This window comes from Salmo salar, unplaced genomic scaffold (genome assembly GCF_905237065.1).
Source record: "Salmo salar unplaced genomic scaffold, Ssal_v3.1, whole genome shotgun sequence".
Classification (NCBI taxonomy): Eukaryota; Metazoa; Chordata; class Actinopteri; order Salmoniformes; family Salmonidae; genus Salmo; species Salmo salar.
The window spans coordinates 10,212-34,623 of NW_025548250.1; the positions used below are offsets into that span (position 1 = coordinate 10,212).

Here is a 24,412-nt window from a genome sequence, read left to right on the forward strand (position 1 = left end):
CCCTCCTCTCTCTGTCTACATCTCTCCTCTCCTTCTGTTAGTATCTCTGATCCCTCCTCTCTCTCTGTCTACATCTCTCCTTCTGTTAGTATCTCTGATCCCTCCTCTCTCTCTGTCTACATCTCTCCTCTCCTTCTGTTAGTATCTCTGATCCCTCCTCTCTCTCTGTCTTCATCTCTCCTTCTGTTAGTATCTCTGATCCCTCCTCTCTCTCTGTCTACATCTCTCCTTCTGTTAGTATCTCTGATCCCTCCTCTCTCTCTGTCTACATCTCTCCTCTCCTTCTGTTAGTATCTCTGATCCCTCCTCTCTCTCTGTCTACATCTCTCCTTCTGTTAGTATCTCTGATCCCTCCTCTCTCTCTGTCTACATCTCTCCTTCTGTTAGTATCTCTGATCCCTCCTCTCTCTCTGTCTACATCTCTCCTCTCCTTCTGTTAGTATCTCTGATCCCTCCTCTCTCTCTGTCTTCATCTCTCCTTCTGTTAGTATCTCTGATCCCTCCTCTCTCTCTGTCTACATCTCTCCTTCTGTTAGTATCTCTGATCCCTCCTCTCTCTCTGTCTACATCTCTCCTTCTGTTAGTATCTCTGATCCCTCCTCTCTCTCTGTCTACATCTCTCCTCTCCTTCTGTTAGTATCTCTGATCCCTCCTCTCTCTCTGTCTTCATCTCTCCTTCTGTTAGTATCTCTGATCCCTCCTCTCTCTCTGTCTACATCTCTCCTTCTGTTAGTATCTCTGATCCCTCCTCTCTCTCTGTCTACATCTCTCCTTCTGTTAGTATCTCTGATCCCTCCTCTCTCTCTGTCTACATCTCTCCTTCTGTTAGTATCTCTGATCCCTCCTCTCTCTCTGTCTACATCTCTCCTTCTGTTAGTATCTCTGATCCCTCCTCTCTCTCTGTCTACATCTCTCCTTCTGTTAGTATCTCTGATCCCTCCTCTCTCTCTGTCTTCATCTCTCCTTCTGTTAGTATCTCTGATCCCTCCTCTCTCTCTGTCTACATCTCTCTCTCCTTCTGTTAGTATCTCTGATCCCTCCTCTCTCTCTGTCTTCATCTCTCCTCTCCTTCTGTTAGTATCTCTGATCCCTCCTCTCTCTCTGTCTACATCTCTCCTTCTGTTAGTATCTCTGATCCCTCCTCTCTCTCTGTCTACATCTCTCCTCTCCTTCTGTTAGTATCTCTGATCGCTCCTCTCTCTCTGTCTACATCTCTCCTCTCCTTCTGTTAGTATCTCTGATCCCTCCTCTCTCTCTGTCTTCATCTCTCCTTCTGTTAGTATCTCTGATCCCTCCTCTCTCTCTGTCTTCATCTCTCCTTCTGTTAGTATCTCTGATCCCTCCTCTCTCTCTGTCTACATCTCTCCTCTCCTTCTGTTAGTATCTCTGATCCCTCCTCTCTCTCTGTCTTCATCTCTCCTTCTGTTAGTATCTCTGATCCCTCCTCTCTCTCTGTCTACATCTCTCCTCTCCTTCTGTTAGTATCTCTGATCCCTCCTCTCTCTCTGTCTACATCTCTCCTCTCCTTCTGTTAGTATCTCTGATCCCTCCTCTCTCTCTGTCTACATCTCTCCTCTCCTTCTGTTAGTATCTCTGATCCCTCCTCTCTCTCTGTCTACATCTCTCCTCTCCTTCTGTTAGTATCTCTGATCCCTCCTCTCTCTCTGTCTTCATCTCTCCTCTCCTTCTGTTAGTATCTCTGATCCCTCCTCTCTCTCTGTCTACATCTCTCTCCTTCTGTTAGTATCTCTGATCCCTCCTCTCTCTCTGTCTACATCTCTCCTTCTGTTAGTATCTCTGATCCCTCCTCTCTCTCTGTCTACATCTCTCCTCTCCTTCTTTTAGTATCTCTGATCCCTCCTCTCTCTCTGTCTACATCTCTCCTCTCCTTCTGTTAGTATCTCTGATCCCTCCTCTCTCTCTGTCTACATCTCTCCTCTCCTTCTGTTAGTATCTCTGATCCCTCCTCTCTCTCTGTCTACATCTCTCCTTCTGTTAGTATCTCTGATCCCTCCTCTCTCTCTGTCTACATCTCTCCTTCTGTTAGTATCTCTGATCCCTCCTCTCTCTCTGTCTACATCTCTCCTTCTGTTAGTATCTCTGATCCCTCCTCTCTCTCTGTCTACATCTCTCCTCTCCTTCTGTTAGTATCTCTGATCCCTCCTCTCTCTCTGTCTACATCTCTCTCTCTCCTTCTGTTAGTATCTCTGATCCCTCCTCTCTCTCTGTCTACATCTCTCCTCTCCTTCTGTTAGTATCTCTGATCCCTCCTCTCTCTCTGTCTACATCTCTCCTCTCCTTCTGTTAGTATCTCTGATCCCTCCTCTCTCTCTGTCTACATCTCTCCTTCTGTTAGTATCTCTGATCCCTCCTCTCTCTCTGTCTACATCTCTCCTCTCCTTCTGTTAGTATCTCTGATCCCTCCTCTCTCTCTGTCTACATCTCTCCTCTCCTTCTGTTAGTATCTCTGATCCCTCCTCTCTCTCTGTCTTCATCTCTCCTCTCCTTCTGTTAGTATCTCTGATCCCTCCTCTCTCTCTGTCTACATCTCTCCTTCTGTTAGTATCTCTGATCCCTCCTCTCTCTCTGTCTACATCTCTCCTCTCCTTCTGTTAGTATCTCTGATCCCTCCTCTCTCTCTGTCTACATCTCTCCTCTCCTTCTGTTAGTATCTCTGATCCCTCCTCTCTCTCTGTCTACATCTCTCCTTCTGTTAGTATCTCTGATCCCTCCTCTCTCTCTGTCTACATCTCTCCTCTCCTTCTGTTAGTATCTCTGATCCCTCCTCTCTCTCTGTCTACATCTCTCCTTCTGTTAGTATCTCTGATCCCTCCTCTCTCTCTGTCTACATCTCTCCTCTCCTTCTGTTAGTATCTCTGATCCCTCCTCTCTCTCTGTCTACATCTCTCCTCTCCTTCTGTTAGTATCTCTGATCCCTCCTCTCTCTCTGTCTACATCTCTCCTCTCCTTCTGTTAGTATCTCTGATCCCTCCTCTCTCTCTGTCTACATCTCTCCTCTCCTTCTGTTAGTATCTCTGATCCCTCCTCTCTCTCTGTCTTCATCTCTCCTTCTGTTAGTATCTCTGATCCCTCCTCTCTCTCTGTCTACATCTCTCCTTCTGTTAGTATCTCTGATCCCTCCTCTCTCTCTGTCTACATCTCTCCTCTCCTTCTGTTAGTATCTCTGATCCCTCCTCTCTCTCTGTCTACATCTCTCCTCTCCTTCTGTTAGTATCTCTGATCCCTCCTCTCTCTCTGTCTACATCTCTCCTTCTGTTAGTATCTCTGATCCCTCCTCTCTCTCTGTCTACATCTCTCCTCTCCTTCTGTTAGTATCTCTGATCCCTCCTCTCTCTCTGTCTACATCTCTCCTTCTGTTAGTATCTCTGATCCCTCCTCTCTCTCTGTCTACATCTCTCCTTCTGTTAGTATCTCTGATCCCTCCTCTCTCTCTGTCTACATCTCTCCTCTCCTTCTGTTAGTATCTCTGATCCCTCCTCTCTCTCTGTCTACATCTCTCCTTCTGTTAGTATCTCTGATCCCTCCTCTCTCTCTGTCTACATCTCTCCTCTCCTTCTGTTAGTATCTCTGATCCCTCCTCTCTCTCTGTCTTCATCTCTCCTTCTGTTAGTATCTCTGATCCCTCCTCTCTCTGTCTTCATCTCTCTTTCACATTCTACTGTGTGTGTGTGTGTGTGTGTGTGTGTGTGTGTGTGTGTGTGTGTGTGTGTGTGTGTGTGTGTATGTAACTGTGTGTGTGTGTGTGTGTGTGTGTGTGTGTATGTAACGTGTGTGTGTGTGTGTGTGTGTGTGTGTGTGTGTGTGTGTGTAGGGTTGCCGGACCCATTTGCGAAGGTAGTGGTGGATCGGATCAGGCCAGTGTCATTCTACAGACACAGTGAAGAGCACTCTAGACCCCAAATGGAACCAACACTATGACCTGTGAGTAAACGCCTGAAACGCCCTGAAACGCCCTGAAACCCCTGAAACACTCTGAAACACTCTGAAACCCCCTGAAACCCCTGAAACACTCTGAAACCCCCTGAAACCCCTGAAACCCCTGAAACCCCCTGAAACACTCTGAAACACCCTGAAACACTCTGAAACCCCCTGAAACACTCTGAAACACTCTGAAACCCCCTGAAACACTCTGAAACCCCTGAAACACTCTGAAACACTCTGAAACACTCTGAAACCCCCTGAAACACTCTGAAACCCTCTGAAACACTCTGAAACAATCTGAAACACTCTGAAACACTCTGAAACCCTCTGAAACACTCTGAAACCCCCTGAAACACTCTGAAACACTCTGAAACACTCTGAAACACTCTTAAACACTCTGATACACTCTGAAACACCCTGAAACACTCTGAAACACTCTGAAACACTCTGAAACACTCTGAAACACTCTGAAACCCCCTGAAACACTCTGAAACACTCTGAAACCCTCTGAAACCCTCTGAAACACTCTGAAACCCCCTGAAACCCTCTGAAACACTCTGAAACCCCCTGAAACACTCTGAAACACTCTGAAACCCTCTGAAACACTCTGAAACCCCCTGAAACACTCTGAAACCCCCTGAAACACTCTGAAACACTCTGAAACACTCTGAAACACTCTGAAACCCCCTGAAACACTCTGAAACCCTCTGAAACCCTCTGAAACACTCTGAAACCCCCTGAAACACTCTGAAACCCCCTGAAACACTCTGAAACACTCTGAAACACTCTGAAACACTCTGAAACACTCTGAAACACCCTGAAACACTCTGAAACACCCTGAAACACTCTGATACACTCTGAAACACCCTGAAACCCCTGAAACCCTCTGAAACCCCCTGAAACCCTCTGAAACCCTCTGAAACCCCTGAAACCCCCCTGAAACCCTCTGAAACCCTCTGAAACCCTCTGAAACCCTCTGAAACACTCTGAAACACTCTGAAACACTCTGAAACACCCTGAATCACCATGAATCCCCCTGAAACACCCTGAAACACTCTGAAACACTCTGAAACCCCCTGAAACCCTCTGAAACCCCCTGAAACCCCCTGAAACCCTCTGAAACACTCTGAAACACTCTGAAACCCTCTGAAACACTCTGAAACCCTCTGAAACACCCTGAAACACTCTGAAACACTCTGAAACACCCTGAAACACTCTGAAACACTCTGATACACTCTGAAACCCCCTGAAACCCTCTGAAACCCCCTGAAACACTCTGAAACCCCTGAAACACTCTGAAACCCCCTGAAACCCCCTGAAACCCCCTGAAACACTCTGAAACACTCTGAAACCCCCTGAAACACTCTGAAACCCCCTGAAACACCCTGAAACCCCCTGAAACACCCTGAAACCCCCTGAAACCCCCTGAAACACTCTGAAACACTCTGAAACCCCTGAAACACCCTGAAACACTCTGAAACACTCTGAAACCCCTGAAACCCCTGAAACACTCTGAAACACTCTGAAACCCCTGAAACCCCTGAAACACCCTGAAACACCCTGAAACCCCCTGAAACACTCTGAAACACCCTGAAACACTCTGAAACACTCTGAAACCCCCTGAAACCCCATGAAACACTCTGAAACCCCTGAAACCCCTGAAACACTCTGAAACACTCTGAAACCCCCTGAAACCCCTGAAACACTCTGAAACACTCTGAAACCCCCTGAAACCCCTGAAACACTCTGAAACCCCATGAAACACTCTGAAACACTCTGAAACCCCTGAAACCCCTGAAACACCCTGAAACCCCTGAAACCCCCTGAAACCCCATGAAACACTCTGAAACCCCCTGAAACCCCTGAAACACTCTGAAACCCCTGAAACACCCTGAAACCCTCTGAAACCCCTGAAACCCCTGAAACCCCATGAAACCCCTGAAACCCCTGAAACCCCCTGAAACACTCTGAAACCCCCTGAAACACCCTGAAACCCTCTGAAACACTCTGAAACCCTCTGAAACACTCTGAAACACTCTGAAACACTCTGAAATACACTGAAATACACAGACAAATTATTAAATACTTTATTGAGTTTTCCTCCCAGATTGGAGAAATGATTTGTGGGTAGAGGTCGACCGATTAATCGGATTGGCCGATTTAATTTAGGGCCGATTTTCAAGATTTCAAATTTACAACAGTTATTGAAAGAATTATAATTACACTTCTCATTTAATGCAACCGCTGTGTCAGATTTCAAAATGGCTTTACGGCGAAAGCACATTGTTCAATATTCTGAGTACAGAGTTCAGCCACCAGAGCGAGCTATACAGATACCCGCTAAGGTCTGGAGTCAACAAAACTCAGTATTAATAAATCTTCACTTACCTTTGCTGATCTTCGTCGGAATGCACTCCCAGGACTCCCACTTCCACAAGAAATGTTCGTCTTGTTCGATAAACTCCATAATTTATGTCCAAATACCTCCGTTTTGTTCGCGCGTTCAGATCACTATTCCAAAGGCGTAACGCGCGAGCGCAGAACCAGAGACGAAAAGTCAAAAAGTTCCATTTCCGTTCGTAGAAACATGTCAAACGATGTTTACAATCAATCCTTAGGGTCTTTTTTTTAACATAAATCTTCGATAATATTCCAACCGGACAATAGCGTATTCATTACAGAGGGAAAAGAAGGAACGGTGTGCCCGCGCAGTAAACGACTCATTGGTCCCAGGCTTGAGACAGCTCTTATTCTCTCCCCAGTAACAGTAGAAGCAGGAAACAAGGTTCTAAAGACTGTTGACATCGAGTGGAAGCCTTAGGAAGTGACATCACAGACACTGTAGTTTTGGAAAGGCAATCAGTTGAAAAAAACTACAAACCACTTCCTGGTTGGATTTTTTTTCTCAGGGTTTTTTTGCCTGCCATATGAGTTCTGTTATACTCACAGACACCATTCAAACAGTTTTAGAAACTTTAGAGTGTTTTCTATCCAAATCTACTAATAATATGCATATTCTGGTTTCTGGGCCCGAGTAGAAGGCAGTTTAATTTGGGCATGTCATTCATCCGAATTTCCGAATACTGCCCTCTGTCACTAAAAAGTTAAATCATCACCCGTTTGTCGAAGTAGGCTGTGATTCGATGATAAATTAACAGGCACCGCATCGATTATATGCAACGCAGGACAAGCTAGTTAACCTGGTAATATCATCAACCATGTGTAGTTAACTAGTGATTATGTTAAGATCGATCGTTTTTTTATAAGATAAGTTTAATGCTAGCTAGCAACTTACCTTGGCTCCTTGCTGCGCTCGCGTAACAGGTAGTCAGCCTGCCACGCAGTCTCCTCGTGGAGTGGAATGTAATCGGCCGTAATCGGCGTCCAAAAAAGGGCCGATTACCGATTTCATTATGAAAGCTTGAAATCGGCCCTAAATTAATCGGCCATTCCGATTAATCGGTCGACCTTTAATCCTGACCTGTGTGTGTGTGTGTGTGTGTGTGTGTGTGTGTGTGTGTGTGTGTGTGTGTGTGTGTGTGTGTGTGTGTGTGTGTGTGTGTGTGTGTGTGTGTGTGTGTAGGTACATAGGGAAGACAGACTCCATCACCATCAGTGTGTGGAACCAGAAGAAGATCCACAAGGGGAAGCAGGGCGCCGGGTTCCTGGGCTGCATACGACTGTTGGCCTACACCATCAGCAGACTGAAGGACACGGGCTGTAAGACACACACACACACACACACACACACACACACACACACACACACACACACACACACACACACACACAAACAGAGCAGTACCTCCTCCTCCATACAGCTAGACTGACCATAACAGCTGAAACAGAGCAGTACCTCCTCCTCCATACAGCTAGACTGACCATAACAGCTGAAACAGAGCAGTACCTCCTCCTCCATACAGCTAGACTGACCATAACAGCTGAAACAGAGCAGTACCTCCTCCTCCATACAGCTAGACTGACCATAACAGCTGAAACAGAGCAGTACCTCCTCCTCCATACAGCTAGACTGACCATAACAGCTGAAACAGAGCAGTACCTCCTCCTCCATACAGCTAGACTGACCATAACAGCTGAAACAGAGCAGTACCTCCTCCTCCATACAGCTAGACTGGCCATAACAGCTGAAACAGAGCAGTACCTCCTCCTCCATACAGCTAGACTGACCATAACAGCTGAAACAGAGCAGTACCTCCTCCTCCATACAGCTAGACTGACCATAACAGCTGAAACAGAGCAGTACCTCCTCCTCCATACAGCTAGACTGGCCATAACAGCTGAAACAGAGCAGTACCTTGCTAGCTGCTTTGCCCTGGTACGTGAGGCATTTTGTGACGTTACAGCCTTATTCTAAAATTAATTAAATCGTTTTTTTTTCTACACACAATACCCCATAATGACGAAGCAAAAACAGGTTTTATAAATGTTTGCAAAAACTGAAATATATCACATTTACGTAAGTATTCAGACCCTTTACTCAGTACTTTGTTGAATGACCTTTGGCAACAACAAGCACGGCACTTACACAAATTACTGACGATTGGCTGAGAGAAACTGATTATAAAAAGATTGTGGGGGGCTGTCTAGTTAGACTTCAGGGCTTTTGACATTATTGATCATAGTCTGTTGCTGGAAAAATGTGTGTGTTATGGCTTTACACTCCCTGCTATAATGGCTTTACACCCCCCTGCTATAATGGCTTTACACCCCCTGCTATAACGGCTTTACACCCCCTGCTATAACGGCTTTACACCCCCCTGCTATAATGGCTTTACACCCCCCTGCTATAATGGCTTTACACCCCTGCTATAATGGCTTTACACCCCCTGCTATAATGGCTTTACACCCCCTGCTATAATGGCTTTACACCCCCTGCTATAATGGCTTTACACCCCCTGCTATAACGGCTTTACACCCCCTGCTATAACGGCTTTACACCCCCTGCTATAACGGCTTTACACCCCCCTGCTATAATGGCTTTACACCCCCTGCTATAATGGCTTTACACCCCCCTGCTATAATGGCTTTACACCCCCTGCTATAATGTGGATAAAGAGTTACCTGTATAACAGAACACAGAGGATGTTCTTTGTTGGAAGCCCTGACATCATAATCCAGGTTAAATCAGGAATTCCCCAGGGCAGCTGTCTAGGCCCCTTACTGATAGAATCAGGAATTCCCCAGGGCAGCTGTCTAGGCCCCTTACTGATAGAATCAGGAATTCCCCAGGGCAGCTGTCTAGGCCCCTTACTGGTAGAATCAGGAATTCCCCAGGGCAGCTGTCTAGGCCCCTTACTGATAGAATCAGGAATTCCCCAGGGCAGCTGTCTAGGCCCCTTACTGATAGAATCAGGAATTCCTCAGGGCAGCTGTCTAGGCCCCTTACTGGTAGAATCAGGAATTCCCCAGGGCAGCTGTCTAGGCCCCTTACTGGTAGAATCAGGAATTCCCCAGGGCAGCTGTCTAGGCCCATTACTGGTAGAATCAGGAATTCCCCAGGGCAGCTGTCTAGGCCCCTTACTGGTAGAATCAGGAATTCCCCAGGGCAGCTGTCTAGGCCCCTTACTGGTAGAATCAGGAATTCCCCAGGGCAGCTGTCTAGGCCCCTTACTGGTAGAATCAGGAATTCCCCAGGGCAGCTGTCTAGGCCCCTTACTGATAGAATCAGGAATTCCCCAGGGCAGCTGTCTAGGCCCCTTACTGGTAGAATCAGGAATTCCCCAGGGCAGCTGTCTAGGCCCCTTACTGGTAGAATCAGGAATTCCCCAAGGCAGCTGTCTAGGCCCCTTACTGATAGAATCTGGAATTCCCCAGGGCAGCTGTCTAGGCCCCTTACTGATAATCAGGAATTCCCCAGTGCAGCTGTCTAGGCCCCTTACTGGTAGAATCAGGAAATCCCCAGGGCAGCTGTCTAGGCCCCTTACTGGCAGAATCAGGAATTCCCCCAGGGCAGCTGTCTAGGCCCCTTACTGGTAGAATCAGGAATTCCCCAGGGCAGCTGTCTAGGCCCCTTACTGGTAGAATCAGGAATTCCCCAAGGCAGCTGTCGAGGCCCCTTACTGGTAGAATCAGGAATTCCCCAGGGCAGCTGTCTAGGCCCCTTACTGGTAGAATCAGGAATTCCCCAGGGCAGCTGTCTAGGCCCCTTACTGGTAGAATCAGGAATTCCCCAGGGCAGCTGTCTAGGCCCCTTACTGGTAGAATCAGGAATTCCCCAGGGCAGCTGTCTAGGCTCCTTACTGGTAGAATCAGGAATTCCCCAGGGCAGCTGTCTAGGCCCCTTACTGGTAGAATCAGGAATTCCCCAGGGCAGCTGTCTAGGCCCCTTACTGGTAGAATCAGGAATTCCCCAGGGCAGCTGTCTAGGCCCCTTACTGATAGAATCAGGAATTCCCCAGGGCAGCTGTCTAGGCCCCTTACTGATAGAATCAGGGAATTCCCCAGGGCAGCTGTCTAGGCCCCTTACTGATAGAATCAGGAATTCCCCAGGGCAGCTGTCTAGGCCCCTTGCTGGTAGAATCAGGAATTCCCCAGGGCAGCTGTCTAGGCCCCTTACTGGTAGAATCAGGAATTCCTCAGGGCAGCTGTCTAGGCCCCTTACTGGTAGAATCAGGAATTCCTCAGGGCAGCTGTCTAGGCCCCTTGCTGGTAGAATCAGGAATTCCCCAGGGCAGCTGTCTAGGCCCCTTACTGGTAGAATCAGGAATTCCCCAGGGCAGCTGTCGAGGCTCCTTACTGGTAGAATCAGGAATTCCCCAGGGCAGCTGTCTAGGCCCCTTACTGGTAGAATCAGGAATTCCCCAGGGCAGCTGTCTAGGCCCCTTACTGGTAGAATCAGGAATTCCCCAGGGCAGCTGTCTAGGCTCCTTACTGGTAGAATCAGGAATTCCCCAGGGCAGCTGTCTAGGCCCCTTACTGGTAGAATCAGGAATTCCCCAGGGCAGCTGTCTAGGCCCCTTACTGGTAGAATCAGGAATTCCCCAGGGCAGCTGTCTAGGCCCCTTACTGGTAGAATCAGGAATTCCCCAGGGCAGCTGTCTAGGACCCTTACTGGTAGAATCAGGAATTCCCCAGGGCAGCTGTCTAGGCCCCTTACTTTTTCCAATCTTTACTAAAGCAGGTATGTCTATGTATGCAGATGACTCAACACTATACATGTCAGCTACTACAGCGACTGAAATGACTGCAACACTTAACAAAGAGCTGCAGTTAGTTTCAGAATGGGTGGCAAGGAATAAGCTAGTCCTAAATATTTCTAAAACTAAAAGCATTGTATTTGGGACAAATCATTCACTAAACCCTAAACCTCAACTAAATCTTGTAATAAATAATGTGAAAATTGAGCACGTTGAGGTGACTAAACTGCTTGGAGTAACCCTGGATTGTAAACTGTCCTGGTCAAAACATATTGATACAACAGTAGCTAAGATGGGGAGAAGTCTGTCCATAATAAAGCACTGCTCTGCCTTCTCTACAACACTATCAACAAGGCAGGTACCACAGGCCCTAGTTTCTACCTTCTTAACAACACTATCAACAAGGCAGGTCCTACAGGCCCTAGTTTCTACCTTCTTAACAACACTATCAACAAGGCAGGTCTTACAGGCCCTAGTTTCTACCTTCTTATTAACAACACTATCAACAAGGCAGGTCCTACAGGCCCTAGTTTCTACCTTATTAACAACACTATCAACAAGGCAGGTCCTACAGGCCCTAGTTTTGTCACACCTGGACTACTGTTCAGTCGTGTGGTCAGGTGCCACAAGGAGGGACTTAGGAAAATTGCCATTGGCTCGCACAGCTCAGGCTAGCACACAGCTCAGACACCCATCCATACCCCACAAGACATGCCACCAGAGGTCTGTTTAAACTACTGGCACACAGCTCAGACACCCATCCATACCCCACAAGACATGCCACCAGAGGTCTGTTTAAACTACTGGCACACAGCTCAGACACCCATCCATACCCCACAAGACATGCCACCAGAGGTCTGTTTAAACTACTGGCACACAGCTCAGACACCCATCCATACCCCACAAGACATGCCACCAGAGGTCTGTTTAAACTACTGGCACACAGCTCAGACGCCCATCCATACCCCACAAGACATGCCACCAGAGGTCTCTTCACAGTCCCCAAGTCCAGAACAGACTATGGGAGGAGCACAGTACTACATAGAGCCATGACTACATGAAACAATATTCCACATCAGGTAACTGATGCAGCAGGAGAATCAGATTTAAACAAAACAGAATAAAAATACAGCTTATGGAACAACAGGGACTGAGAAGAGAGACAGACACATGCATAAACACACACACAATAACATACGCACTACTATACAGATATGTGGTGGTAAAATATGTTGTGAAATGTACTGTAATGTTTTTAAAATTGTATAACTATGATCGAAAAAGGCAATCGCACGTCTGCGCTATCTTTGTTCAGGTGCATGGTTTCTCCTCTAAAATTGTATAAACTGCCTTAATTCTGCTGGAGGAAGAGTAGCTGCTGCCTTGGCAGGAACTAACGGGGATCCATAATAAACCCCAGGAAGAGTAGCTGCTGCCTTGGCAGGAACTAATGGGGATCCATAACAAACCCCAGGAAGAGTAGCTGCTGCCTTGGCAACAGGAACTAATGGGGATCCATAATAAACCCCAGGAAGAGTAGCTGCTGCCTTGGCAGGAACTAATGGGGATCCATAATAAACCCCAGGAAGAGTAGCTGCTGCCTTGGCAGGAACTAATGGGGATCCATAATAAACCCCAGGAAGAGTAGCTGCTGCCTTGGCAGGAACTAATGGGGATCCATAATAAACCCCAGGAAGAGTAGCTGCTGCCTTGGCAACAGGAACTAATGGGGATCCATAATAAACCCCAGGAAGAGTAGCTGCTGCCTTGGCAGGAACTAATGGGGATCCATAATAAACCCCAGGAAGAGTAGCTGCTGCCTTGGCAGGAACTAATGGGGATCCATAATAAATAAAATTCTTAGTTGTTGAAACATCAAGGATGATTAATGGTCTGTGTAAATAAGTTATTTCTGTTTAGAATTTTTTATACATTTGCACAAATTTCAAAAAACCTGTTTTCGTTTTGCCATTATGTGGTATTGTGATGTCATTATGGGGTATTGTGATGTCATAATGAGGTATTGTGATGTCATTATGAGGTATTGTGATGTCATTATGGGGTATTGTGATGTCATAATGAGGTATTGTGATGTCATTATGGGGTATTGAGATGTCATTATGGGGTATTGTGATGGCATCATGGGGTATTGTGATGTCATGATGGTGTATTGTGTGTAGATTGATGAGGGAAATGCAGTATTTAATCCATTTTAGAATAAGGCTGTAATGTAACAACATTTGGGAAAGTGAAGGGGACTGACAAATATCAGTTTCATTAGGTACCAAAAACGCACACAGATACACTACAAACTCCTCTCTCTGGAGCACACAGATACACTACAAACTCCTCTCTCTCTGGAGCACACAGATACACTACAAACTCCTCTCTCTCTGGAGCACACAGATACACTACAAACTCCTCTCTCTGGAGCACACAGATACACTACAAACTCCTCTCTCTGGAGCACACAGATACACTACAAACTCCTCTCTCTGGAGCACACAGATACACTACAAACTCCTCTCTCTCTGGAGCACACAGATACACTACAAACTCCTCTCTCTGGAGCACACAGATACACTACAAACTCCTCTCTCTCTGGAGCACACAGATACACTACAAACTCCTCTCTCTCTGGAGCACACAGATACACTACAAACTCCTCTCTCTGGAGCACACAGATACACTACAAACTCCTCTCTCTGGAGCACACAGATACACTACAAACTCCTCTCACTGGAGCACACAGATACACTACAAACTCCTCTCACTGGAGCACACAGATACACTACAAACTCCTCTCACTGGAGCACACAGATACGCTACAAACTCCTCTCTCTCTGGAGCACACAGATACGCTACAAACTCCTCTCTCTCTGGAGCACACAGATACACTACAAACTCCTCTCTCTCTCTCTCTCTCTCTCTCTCTCCCTCTCTCTCTCTCTCTCTCTCTCTCTCTCTCTCTCCCTCTCTCTCTCCAGACCAGCGGTTGGATCTGTGTAAGCTGAATCCATCAGATAGTGATGCAGTACGAGGACAGATCGTAGGTAAGACTGACTGGACACAGGGTTTCCGTTCGGAAAATGTGGTACGGGACAACGGGACTGGGTAGATTTTAATGAACCCGTATTAATTTATATTCATTAGGGATCCAAACACATTTATTTATCTTTAACTGCCTTGTTCAGGGGAACAGTGGGGTTAACTGCCTTGTTCAGGGGAACAGTGGGGTTAACTGCCTTGTTCAGGGGAACAGTGGTGTTAACTGCCTTGTTCAGGGGAACAGTGGGGTTAACTGCCTTGTTCAGGGGAACAGTGGGGTTAACTGCCTTGTTCAGGGGAACAGTGGGGTTAACTGCCTTGTTCAGGGGAACAGTGGGTTAACTGCCTTGTTCAGGGGAACAGTGGGGTTAACTGCCTTGTTCAGGGGAACAGTGGGGTTAACTGCCTTGTTCAGGGGAACAGTGGTGTTAACTGCCTTGTTCAGGGGAACAGTGGGGTTAACTGCCTTGTTCAGGGGAACAGTGGGGTTAACTGCCTTGTTCAGGGGAACAGTGGGTTAACTGCCTTGTTCAGGGGAACAGTGGGTTAACTGCCTTGTTCAGGGGAACAGTGGGGTTAACTGCCTTGTTCAGGGGAACAGTGGGGTTAACTGCCTTGTTCAGGGGAACAGTGGGGTTAACTGCCTTGTTCAGGGGAACAGTGGGGTTAACTGCCTTGTTCAGGGGAACAGTGGGTTAACTGCCTTGTTCAGGGGAACAGTGGGGTTAACTGCCTTGTTCAGGGGAACAGTGGGGTTAACTGCCTTGTTCAGGGGAACAGTGGTGTTAACTGCCTTGTTCAGGGGAACAGTGGGGTTAACTGCCTTGTTCAGGGGAACAGTGGGGTTAACTGCCTTGTTCAGGGGAACAGTGGTGTTAACTGCCTTGTTCAGGGGAACAGTGGGGTTAACTGCCTTGTTCAGGGGAACAGTGGGGTTAACTGCCTTGTTCAGGGGAACAGTGGGTTAACTGCCTTGTTCAGGGGAACAGTGGGGTTAACTGCCTTGTTCAGGGGAACAGTGGGGTTAACTGCCTTGTTCAGGGGAACAGTGGTGTTAACTGCCTTGTTCAGGGGAACAGTGGGGTTAACTGCCTTGTTCAGGGGAACAGTGGGGTTAACTGCCTTGTTCAGGGGAACAGTGGGGTTAACTGCCTTGTTCAGGGGAACAGTGGGGTTAACTGCCTTGTTCAGGGGAACAGTGGGGTTAACTGCCTTGTTCAGGGGAACAGTGGGTTAACTGCCTTGTTCAGGGGAACAGTGGGGTTAACTGCCTTGTTCAGGGGAACAGTGGGGTTAACTGCCTTGTTCAGGGGAACAGTGGTGTTAACTGCCTTGTTCAGGGGAACAGTGGGGTTAACTGCCTTGTTCAGGGGAACAGTGGGGTTAACTGCCTTGTTCAGGGGAACAGTGGGGTTAACTGCCTTGTTCAGGGGAACAGTGGGGTTAACTGCCTTGTTCAGGGGAACAGTGGGGTTAACTGCCTTGTTCAGGGGAACAGTGGGTTAACTGCCTTGTTCAGGGGAACAGTGGGGTTAACTGCCTTGTTCAGGGGAACAGATGGGTTAACTGCCTTGTTCAGGGGAACAGTGGGGTTAACTGCCTTGTTCAGGGGAACAGTGGGGTTAACTGCCTTGTTCAGGGGAACAGTGGGTTAACTGCCTTGTTCAGGGGAACAGTGGGTTAACTGCCTTGTTCAGGGGAACAGTGGGTTAACTGCCTTGTTCAGGGGAACAGTGGGTTAACTGCCTTGTTCAGGGGAACAGTGGGGTTAACTGCCTTGTTCAGGGGAACAGTGGGGTTAACTGCCTTGTTCAGGGGAACAGTGGGGTTAACTGCCTTGTTCAGGGGAACAGTGGGGTTAACTGCCTTGTTCAGGGGAACAGTGGGGTTAACTGCCTTGTTCAGGGGAACAGTGGGGTTAACTGCCTTGTTCAGGGGAACAGTGGGGTTAACTGCCTTGTTCAGGGGAACAGTGGGGTTAACTGCCTTGTTCAGTGGAACAGTGGGGTTAACTGCCTTGTTCAGGGGAACAGTGGGGTTAACTGCCTTGTTCAGGGGAACAGTGGGGTTAACTGCCTTGTTCAGGGGAACAGTGGGGTTAACTGCCTTGTTCAGGGGAACAGTGGGTTAACTGCCTTGTTCAGGGGAACAGTGGGGTTAACTGCCTTGTTCAGGGGAACAGTGGGTTAACTGCCTTGTTCAGGGGAACAGTGGGGTTAACTGCCTTGTTCAGGGGAACAGTGGGGTTAACTGCCTTGTTCAGGGGAACAGTGGGGTTAACTGCCTTGTTCAGGGGAACAGTGGGGTTAACTGCCTTGTTCAGGGGAACAGTGGGGTTAACTGCCTTGTTCAGGGGAACAGTGGGGTTAACTGCCTTGTTCAGGGGAACAGTGGGGTTAACTGCCTTGTTCAGGGGAACAGTGGGGTTAACTGCCTTGTTCAGGGGAACAGTGGGGTTAACTGCCTTGTTCAGGGGAACAGTGGGGTTAACTGCCTTGTTCAGGGGAACAGTGGGGTTAACTGCCTTGTTCAGGGGAACAGTGGGGTTAACTGCCTTGTTCAGGGGAACAGTGGGGTTAACTGCCTTGTTCAGGGGAACAGTGGGGTTAACTGCCTTGTTCAGGGGAACAGTGGGGTTAACTGCCTTGTTCAGGGGAACAGTGGGGTTAACTGCCTTGTTCAGGGGAACAGTGGGGTTAACTGCCTTGTTCAGGGGAACAGTGGGGTTAACTGCCTTGTTCAGGGGAACAGTGGGGTTAACTGCCTTTGGGGCGTTTGGGTCTCTGCTACGGAACACCGTTTGGGCCGTTCGGGTCGTTTGGGTCTCTGCTACGGAACGCCGTTTGGGTCTCTGGGTGCCAAAAAAGATACACGTCAAATAAGCTTGTTGACCAATCAGAAACCAACTTCAATAGTGAATGGGAGGCGCTCTTCAATTACCATTTGGAAAATAAAAATAGTAGCTCTTTTTTTAATCATCGCCATCAAAACTGTTTTTAACATCCTATTTGCATTTATAATTGTTGCCAATGACTGTACTTCTAGAATGGACAAACGTTTCAGTCCAGTAATGGGGATATTCCACTCTAACTAGGCTCTTAAGGTTAGGGTTAATGTTAAGGTTAGGGTAAGAGGGTTAGGGTTACTGTACTAGACTGGGGTTAGGGGTAACAAGGTTAGCTGTACTAGACTGGGGTTAGGGGGTAACAAGGTTAGCTGTACTAGACTGGGGTTAGGGGGTAACAAGGTTAGCTGTACTAGACTGGGGTTAGGGGTAACAAGGTTAGCTGTACTAGACTGGGGTTTGGGGTAACAAGGTTAGCTGTACTAGACTGGGGTTAGGGGGTAACAAGGTTAGCTGTACTAGACTGGGGTTAGGGGGTAACAAGGTTAGCTGTACTAGACTGGGGTTAGGGGGTAACAAGGTTAGCTGTACTAGACTGGGGTTAGGGGTAACAAGGTTAGCTGTACTAGACTGGGGTTAGGGGGTAACAAGGTTAGCTGTACTAGACTGGGGTTAGGGGGTAACAAGGTTAGCTGTACTAGACTGTGGTTAGGGGTAACAAGGTTAGCTGTACTAGACTGGGGTTAGGGGTAACAAGGTTAGCTGTACTAGACTGGGGTTAGGGGGTAACAAGGTTAGCTGTACTAGACTGGGGTTAGGGGGTAACAAGGTTAGCTGTACTAGACTGGGGTTAGGGGGTAACAAGGTTAGCTGTACTAGACTGGGGTTAGGGGTAACAAGGTTAGCTGTACTAGACTGGGGTTAGGGGTAACAAGGTTAGCTGTACTAGACTGGGGTTAGGGGTAACAAGGTTAGCTGTACTAGACTGGGGTTAGGGGGTAACAAGGTTAGCTGTACTAGACTGGGGTTAGGGGTAACAAGGTTAGCTGTACTAGACTGGGGTTAGGGGGTAACAAGGTTAGCTGTACTAGACTGGGGTTAGGGGGTAACAAGGTTAGCTGTACTAGACTGGGGTTAGGGGTAACAAGGTTAGCTGTACTAGACTGGGGTTAGGGGTAACAAGGTTAGCTGTACTAGACTGGGGTTAGGGGTAACAAGGTTAGCTGTACTAGACTGGGGTTAGGGGTAACAAGGTTAGCTGTACTAGACTGGGGTTAGGGGGTAACAAGGTTAGCTGTACTAGACTGGGGTTAGGGGTAACAAGGTTAGCTGTACTAGACTGGGGTTAGGGGGTAACAAGGTTAGCTGTACTAGACTGGGGTTAGGGGGTAACAAGGTTAGCTGTACTAGACTGGGGTTAGGGGGTAACAAGGTTAGCTGTACTAGACTGGGGTTAGGGGTAACAAGGTTAGCTGTACTAGACTGGGGTTAGGGGGTAACAAGGTTAGCTGTACTAGACTGGGGTTAGGGGGTAACAAGGTTAGCTGTACTAGACTGGGGTTAGGGGGTAACAAGGTTAGCTGTACTAGACTGGGGTTAGGGGGTAACAAGGTTAGCTGTACTAGACTGGGGTTAGGGGGTAACAAGGTTAGCTGTACTAGACTGGGGTTAGGGGGTAACAAGGTTAGCTGTACTAGACTGGGGTTAGGGGGTAACAAGGTTAGCTGTACTAGACTGGGGTTAGGGGGTAACAAGGTTAGCTGTACTAGACTGGGGTTAGGGGGTAACAAGGTTAGCTGTACTAGACTGGGGTTAGGGGTAACAAGGTTAGCTGTACTAGACTGGGGTTAGGGGGTAACAAGGTTAGCTGTACTAGACTGGGGTTAGGGGGTAACAAGGTTAGCTGTACTAGACTGGGGTTAGGGGGTAACAAGGTTAGCTGTACTAGACTGGGGTTAGGGGTAACAAGGTTAGCTGTACTAGACTGGGGTTAGGGGGTAACAAGGTTAGCTGTACTAGACTGGGGTTAGGGGGGTAACAAGGTTAGCTGTACTAGACTGGGGTTAGGGGGTAACAAGGTTAGCTGTACTAGACTGGGGTTAGGGGGTAACAAGGTTAGCTGTACTAGACTGGGGTTAGGGGGTAACAAGGTTAGCTGTACTAGACTGGGGTTAGGGGTAACAAGGTTAGCTGTACTAGACTGGGGTTAGGGGGTAACAAGGTTAGCTGTACTAGACTGGGGTTAGGGGGTAACAAGGTTAGCTGTACTAGACTGGGGTTAGGGGGTAACAAGGTTAGCTGTACTAGACTGGGGTTAGGGGGTAACAAGGTTAGCTGTACTAGACTGGGGTTAGGGGGTAACAAGGTTAGCTGTACTAGACTGGGGTTAGGGGGTAACAAGGTTAGCTGTACTAGACTGGGGTTAGGGGGTAACAAGGTTAGCTGTACTAGACTGGGGTTAGGGGGGTAACAAGGTTAGCTGTACTAGACTGGGGTTAGGGGGTAACAAGGTTAGCTGTACTAGACTGGGGTTAGGGGGTAACAAGGTTAGCTGTACTAGACTGGGGTTAGGGGGTAACAAGGTTAGCTGTACTAGACTGGGGTTAGGGGGTAACAAGGTTAGCTGTACTAGACTGGGGTTAGGGGGTAACAAGGTTAGCTGTACTAGACTGGGGTTAGGGGTAACAAGGTTAGCTGTACTAGACTGGGGTTAGGGGGTAACAAGGTTAGCTGTACTAGACTGGGGTTAGGGGGTAACAAGGTTAGCTGTACTAGACTGGGGTTAGGGGTAACAAGGTTAGCTGTACTAGACTGGGGTTAGGGGGTAACAAGGTTAGCTGTACTAGACTGGGGTTAGGGGGTAACAAGGTTAGCTGTACTAGACTGGGGTTAGGGGGTAACAAGGTTAGCTGTACTAGACTGGGGTTAGGGGTAACAAGGTTAGCTGTACTAGACTGGGGTTAGGGGGTAACAAGGTTAGCTGTACTAGACTGGGGTTAGGGGTAACAAGGTTAGCTGTACTAGACTGGGGTTAGGGGGTAACAAGGTTAGCTGTACTAGACTGGGGTTAGGGGGTAACAAGGTTAGCTGTACTAGACTGGGGTTAGGGGGTAACAAGGTTAGCTGTACTAGACTGGGGTTAGGGGGTAACAAGGTTAGCTGTACTAGACTGGGGTTAGGGGGTAACAAGGTTAGCTGTACTAGACTGGGGTTAGGGGGTAACAAGGTTAGCTGTACTAGACTGGGGTTAGGGGGTAACAAGGTTAGCTGTACTAGACTGGGGTTAGGGGGTAACAAGGTTAGCTGTACTAGACTGGGGTTAGGGGGTAACAAGGTTAGCTGTACTAGACTGGGGTTAGGGGGTAACAAGGTTAGCTGTACTAGACTGGGGTTAGGGGTAACAAGGTTAGCTGTACTAGACTGGGGTTAGGGGGTAACAAGGTTAGCTGTACTAGACTGGGGTTAGGGGTAACAAGGTTAGCTGTACTAGACTGGGGTTAGGGGTAACAAGGTTAGCTGTACTAGACTGGGGTTAGGGGGTAACAAGGTTAGCTGTACTAGACTGGGGTTAGGGGGTAACAAGGTTAGCTGTACTAGACTGGGGTTAGGGGGTAACAAGGTTAGCTGTACTAGACTGGGGTTAGGGGTAACAAGGTTAGCTGTACTAGACTGGGGTTAGGGGGTAACAAGGTTAGCTGTACTAGACTGGGGTTAGGGGTAACAAGGTTAGCTGTACTAGACTGGGGTTAGGGGTAACAAGGTTAGCTGTACTAGACTGGGGTTAGGGGGTAACAAGGTTAGCTGTACTAGACTGGGGTTAGGGGTAACAAGGTTAGCTGTACTAGACTGGGGTTAGGGGGTAACAAGGTTAGCTGTACTAGACTGGGGTTAGGGGGTAACAAGGTTAGCTGTACTAGACTGGGGTTAGGGGTAACAAGGTTAGCTGTACTAGACTGGGGTTAGGGGGTAACAAGGTTAGCTGTACTAGACTGGGGTTAGGGGGTAACAAGGTTAGCTGTACTAGACTGGGGTTAGGGGTAACAAGGTTAGCTGTACTAGACTGGGGTTAGGGGGTAACAAGGTTAGCTGTACTAGACTGGGGTTAGGGGGGTAACAAGGTTAGCTGTACTAGACTGGGGTTAGGGGGTAACAAGGTTAGCTGTACTAGACTGGGGTTAGGGGGTAACAAGGTTAGCTGTACTAGACTGGGGTTAGGGGTAACAAGGTTAGCTGTACTAGACTGGGGTTAGGGGTAACAAGGTTAGCTGTACTAGACTGGGGTTAGGGGGTAACAAGGTTAGCTGTACTAGACTGGGGTTAGGGGTAACAAGGTTAGCTGTACTAGACTGGGGTTAGGGGGTAACAAGGTTAGCTGTACTAGACTGGGGTTAGGGGGTAACAAGGTTAGCTGTACTAGACTGGGGTTAGGGGTAACAAGGTTAGCTGTACTAGACTGGGGTTAGGGGTAACAAGGTTAGCTGTACTAGACTGGGGTTAGGGGTAACAAGGTTAGCTGTACTAGACTGGGGTTAGGGGGTAACAAGGTTAGCTGTACTAGACTGGGGTTAGGGGTAACAAGGTTAGCTGTACTAGACTGGGGTTAGGGGGTAACAAGGTTAGCTGTACTAGACTGGGGTTAGGGGGTAACAAGGTTAGCTGTACTAGACTGGGGTTAGGGGTAACAAGGTTAGCTGTACTAGACTGGGGTTAGGGGGTAACAAGGTTAGCTGTACTAGACTGGGGTTAGGGGGGTAACAAGGTTAGCTGTACTAGACTGGGGTTAGGGGGTAACAAGGTTAGCTGTACTAGACTGGGGTTAGGGGGTAACAAGGTTAGCTGTACTAGACTGGGGTTAGGGGGTAACAAGGTTAGCTGTACTAGACTGGGGTTAGGGGTAACAAGGTTAGCTGTACTAGACTGGGGTTAGGGGGTAACAAGGTTAGCTGTACTAGACTGGGGTTAGGGGGTAACAAGGTTAGCTGTACTAGACTGGGGTTAGGGGGTAACAAGGTTAGCTGTACTAGACTGGGGTTAGGGGTAACAAGGTTAGCTGTACTAGACTGGGGTTAGGGGGTAACAAGGTTAGCTGTACTAGACTGGGGTTAGGGGGTAACAAGGTTAGCTGTACTAGACTGGGGTTAGGGGGTAACAAGGTTAGCTGTACTAGACTGGGGTTAGGGGGTAACAAGGTTAGCTGTACTAGACTGGGGTTAGGGGGTAACAAGGTTAGCTGTACTAGACTGGGGTTAGGGGTAACAAGGTTAGCTGTACTAGACTGGGGTTAGGGGGTAACAAGGTTAGCTGTACTAGACTGGGGTTAGGGGGTAACAAGGTTAGCTGTACTAGACTGGGGTTAGGGGGTAACAAGGTTAGCTGTACTAGACTGGGGTTAGGGGGTAACAAGGTTAGCTGTACTAGACTGGGGTTAGGGGTAACAAGGTTAGCTGTACTAGACTGGGGTTAGGGGGTAACAAGGTTAGCTGTACTAGACTGGGGTTAGGGGGTAACAAGGTTAGCTGTACTAGACTGGGGTTAGGGGGTAACAAGGTTAGCTGTACTAGACTGGGGTTAGGGGGTAACAAGGTTAGCTGTACTAGACTGGGGTTAGGGGGTAACAAGGTTAGCTGTACTAGACTGGGGTTAGGGGGTAACAAGGTTAGCTGTACTAGACTGGGGTTAGGGGGTAACAAGGTTAGCTGTACTAGACTGGGGTTAGGGGGTAACAAGGTTAGCTGTACTAGACTGGGGTTAGGGGGTAACAAGGTTAGCTGTACTAGACTGGGGTTAGGGGTAACAAGGTTAGCTGTACTAGACTGGGGTTAGGGGTAACAAGGTTAGCTGTACTAGACTGGGGTTAGGGGGTAACAAGGTTAGCTGTACTAGACTGGGGTTAGGGGTAACAAGGTTAGCTGTACTAGACTGGGGTTAGGGGGTAACAAGGTTAGCTGTACTAGACTGGGGTTAGGGGGTAACAAGGTTAGCTGTACTAGACTGGGGTTAGGGGGTAACAAGGTTAGCTGTACTAGACTGGGGTTAGGGGGTAACAAGGTTAGCTGTACTAGACTGGGGTTAGGGGGTAACAAGGTTAGCTGTACTAGACTGGGGTTAGGGGTAACAAGGTTAGCTGTACTAGACTGGGGTTAGGGGGTAACAAGGTTAGCTGTACTAGACTGGGGTTAGGGGTAACAAGGTTAGCTGTACTAGACTGGGGTTAGGGGGTAACAAGGTTAGCTGTACTAGACTGGGGTTAGGGGGTAACAAGGTTAGCTGTACTAGACTGGGGTTAGGGGGTAACAAGGTTAGCTGTACTAGACTGGGGTTAGGGGGTAACAAGGTTAGCTGTACTAGACTGGGGTTAGGGGGTAACAAGGTTAGCTGTACTAGACTGGGGTTAGGGGGTAACAAGGTTAGCTGTACTAGACTGGGGTTAGGGGGTAACAAGGTTAGCTGTACTAGACTGGGGTTAGGGGGTAACAAGGTTAGCTGTACTAGACTGGGGTTAGGGGGTAACAAGGTTAGCTGTACTAGACTGGGGTTAGGGGGTAACAAGGTTAGCTGTACTAGACTGGGGTTAGGGGGTAACAAGGTTAGCTGTACTAGACTGGGGTTAGGGGTAACAAGGTTAGCTGTACTAGACTGGGGTTAGGGGTAACAAGGTTAGCTGTACTAGACTGGGGTTAGGGGTAACAAGGTTAGCTGTACTAGACTGGGGTTAGGGGTAACAAGGTTAGCTGTACTAGACTGGGGTTAGGGGGTAACAAGGTTAGCTGTACTAGACTGGGGTTAGGGGGTAACAAGGTTAGCTGTACTAGACTGGGGTTAGGGGGTAACAAGGTTAGCTGTACTAGACTGGGGTTAGGGGGTAACAAGGTTAGCTGTACTAGACTGGGGTTAGGGGGTAACAAGGTTAGCTGTACTAGACTGGGGTTAGGGGTAACAAGGTTAGCTGTACTAGACTGGGGTTAGGGGGTAACAAGGTTAGCTGTACTAGACTGGGGTTAGGGGTAACAAGGTTAGCTGTACTAGACTGGGGTTAGGGGTAACAAGGTTAGCTGTACTAGACTGGGGTTAGGGGGTAACAAGGTTAGCTGTACTAGACTGGGGTTAGGGGTAACAAGGTTAGCTGTACTAGACTGGGGTTAGGGGGTAACAAGGTTAGCTGTACTAGACTGGGGTTAGGGGGTAACAAGGTTAGCTGTACTAGACTGGGGTTAGGGGGTAACAAGGTTAGCTGTACTAGACTGGGGTTAGGGGTAACAAGGTTAGCTGTACTAGACTGGGGTTAGGGGGTAACAAGGTTAGCTGTACTAGACTGGGGTTAGGGGGTAACAAGGTTAGCTGTACTAGACTGGGGTTAGGGGTCCAACAAGGTTAGCTGTACTAGACTGGGGTTAGGGGGTAACAAGGTTAGCTGTACTAG

At 48.2% G+C, this 24,412-nt stretch overlaps 1 pseudogene; it reads left to right on the forward strand.

The window, feature by feature from the left end:
• The first annotated feature begins 3,855 nt into the window (after positions 1 to 3,855).
• Positions 3,856 to 24,412, forward strand: part of LOC106596547 (E3 ubiquitin-protein ligase SMURF1-like) — a 61,687-nt pseudogene continuing 41,130 nt past the window's right edge.